At 34.3% G+C, this 3,188-nt stretch overlaps 1 protein-coding gene across 1 annotated transcript in view; it reads left to right on the top strand.

Moving 5' to 3' along the window:
- The first annotated feature begins 278 nt into the window (after positions 1–278).
- Positions 279–3,188, top strand: part of LOC310901692 (uncharacterized protein) — a 25,835-nt gene continuing 22,925 nt past the window's right edge. Inside the window, exon 1 of the mRNA XM_083841822.1 lies at positions 279–470. The gene's annotated coding sequence lies outside the window, so the exon portion shown is untranslated. The remainder of the gene's footprint in view (positions 471–3,188) is intronic.

The following is a 3,188-nucleotide window of genomic DNA, read 5'->3' as shown; positions in this document are numbered from 1 at the left end:
TTCCCCTATTCCTCCCCTCATCATTGCTTTCTGATTTCAACCCTAAGTTAGCAAAGTTTAGGAGGAGGTGATCTGACAATCACAAACTGTTTTTTTTGTTGTTGTTGTTGAAAAATATTTTAGTGTCCAGTTGATTTGAACAGGATACGAGCATACTCATGTTGGCAGGTCATGTTCCAGACAAAAACTATCAGTGTGCAAGGTGTGCATTTACTTTTTTTTTTTTTTTTAAAGAAAGAAGTATCTAGTTTCCTTCCGTTTTACAGACATCTAAACATTTCTTTTGACCTAACATGGTGTGATAGGTGGGAGGAGGCCAGAAAGGATGTCATACAGGGTACTTACTCCTTCAATGAGTCCATTTTGATTGCAGATCTGAAGACATTTCTTCAAAATGGCAAGTGAGGTGATTTATGCAGAGGTATCACCTGAGGAAAGAATGCGTTTTACTTCACAAAATTCAGACGCAGGTAACAAATGGTCATCTTAATATTACTTACTTTTTCTTTGTTCAGTGACACATTCTTAAATCTTTCATTCTTTCTTTGAACGGAAACATTCATAAGAAGCTGAAGTCTTGTTAAAAGCATTTTTAAGAATATTAGTATCTATCTATTACATATCCATTTGCTTGGAAATTTTTTTCTTATTAGTAGAAGGAAAATTGAATTCTAGCAAAAGTAAAGACTGACCTCTAAAATCCCACTCTGGATTTCAATAGTATAGCTAAAAAGTGCTGTTTCTGAATTGCATTAACAATTAGAAATTCAAGATATTAATACAAATTATTGAAAACTCATTGGCAGTTATAGTGCAGTGATGACACTGAGATTTTCTCTCCTGTAGTATATATTTTACTTTGATTAATTTTCTTGATTTTATATTTTACTTTGATTAATTTTCTTAGACACCAGAAATAATTTTAAATTGTAAAACAATAGGTCTTTCTTCCTTACTTTTATTTCATTCTTTCTTTCTCTCTGTCTGTCTCTGTCTTTCTTTCTCTTCTGCAAGTTAAATGTTGAGAAAAACAGAGGTCAATAATCAGTAGAAGTTTCTATAATTTTCAAAATTTAGTCATGTGTACGACCTATTGATGTCTGCTACTATAAAACTACATTACTTTAAAAATATTTTTTTCAAGAAATAAAGTGACAAAGATATCCATTAATGGATATACCTCATGTTTTTAAAACAAAAATATCAAGTTTTTTTGTTTGTTTATTTGTTTGTTTTAATTTCTGATCAAAAACCAGACCTTCGCTAGTTAAAAGATAAATAAGTATGGACACATTATTTAATATTATATTTAGAGATCATAGTACGAAAGGCAAATGTATATTGAATATGTTAGCAAAGCAACTTTTATTCTATAAAAATAAGTTTTGTAGATTCACTTCTTGGTACACAGTTCTAAAAGCATCTGTATCAGTGCAATGTCTTCATCTTTCATATGTTAACTCAGTTTGTCTCTTAGACTATATGGTCACAACCAGTTCACTGCAGAAGTGCTGAACTGCCAGGATAATTCCCAGTGTGGAATTACCCTGTAAGTACTTATTGGAGGTGTACTCACACATCCAATACATCTGTACAAAATGTTTCAAAAATTGAGAGCATAAAAGTCTGTTCCATCTTTTTTTGTTTGTTTGTTTCATCAATACTTCAGAATATATGCTTAAAAAATTGCTTTTATATATATATCCTGAGAGCCCTCTAATGCAATAACATAATTCTGAAATTTGCCAGTATTAGGTTATTGGACAGGCAGAACCTATTTTTTTTACCTTTATATATATATATATATAGCCAATTATGAGGCCAACTAAGTAATCAAATTTCAGGAAAAATGTTTTTTCTTACCCTTTAGAGTATGACAGCATGACATTTACCCTTTCGTAATATTTTTGAAAAATCTTTGCTGTTGTAACACCAATATCCTTGTCCCTTCTGTGAATGTTGCATCCCTTTTGGTCTCCTAATAAATTATTTACTTTAATAACTTCCTAAAACAATTACTTCTACAGGCTGATTCTAATATCTTGCCTGAAGAAATACTTTAAATCAGTCTCGAATTTGCCTCCTATTGTTAGTGTGTCCTAGTGCGACAAAGTGAAAAAACATCCAATCTATTTAACTAAGATTTTTCTTTCGTGTTATAATGAGAATGTACATAACATCCATACTCATTACTCATTCTTCCCATTTTCCATTTATACATGTGCTCAATTGCTTTCACCAATTAGAACACCAGTGCAGGAAACTGTGGTCCTCGTCTTGCCAGGTGCTGTGAGCTGTTTTGACTCCTTGGCTTTTGTGTGAGAAAGATGGTGAATTTAATATGAGAGCTATTTGATAATGCTTGGTATTAACATGCTTTAGATTCAACATTTTTCATAAGCCTAAGGCAGATCTGGCACACTGAGGAGGTTGTTTTTCTTTAGTCAAAAGTTTGGTATTTGCCATGCTACAGTGAGCTCAGAGCAGTTGAGTTCACTCTCAGCCACCTGCCTGACAAGGTGCAAAGGAAGCAGCTGCTGTCTTACTCCATGTATATTTTACTTTAGATCACTAATATATCAAGACCTGGAAAAGGCCAAAGTTGTTCCTACAAGACTGGAATGATAGTTTAGACCTGCAAAGAAAAGGGGTTTCATACTGCCCTGCCTCTGAGCATTTTTTGACTTACGGACTTCACAGTTTGTGCTGTCTTATCTGATTACAGAGCTTTAAGTCTGGCCTACTTCCCTGTGGCCACTATGCACATCTCCTGCAAGTCTGCACCCAGCTTCTCCTCTCCCTCCCTTCAACCCCCTTCATCACCTGCACTGCTGCCTTGAGTTTTTGCATGTGGTGGCAAGAGCTTTTAATCTTCACTTTGCTGGACTCATCCTACATTTTGCCCTGCTTACATTTGAATTTGATCGTCTTCCCCATGGCACTTCAATGAAAAATCTCTTTGATTTCTCTCTTGAGAAAAAAAAATAAATAAATTTCAGCAAGCAAATTTGATGTACAGAGCTCATGGGAAATAAGGCAAAAGATGCAGTAGTAGGCAATCTACAAGTAGGCAATCTACAAAAGTAGGCAATCTACAAGGTTGTGTGTTGAAACAAACCAAAAAAAAAAAAAAAAAAAAAGCTCCTTCCTTCCTTCCTTCCTTCCTTCCTCCCTCCCTCCCTCCCTCC

This window comes from Anser anser, assembly GCF_964211835.1.
Source record: "Anser anser genome assembly, chromosome: 1".
NCBI lineage: Eukaryota > Metazoa > Chordata > Aves > Anseriformes > Anatidae > Anser > Anser anser.
The sequence above is the reverse complement of the archived record's forward strand: the minus strand, read 5'-3'. Positions and strand labels throughout refer to the sequence as shown.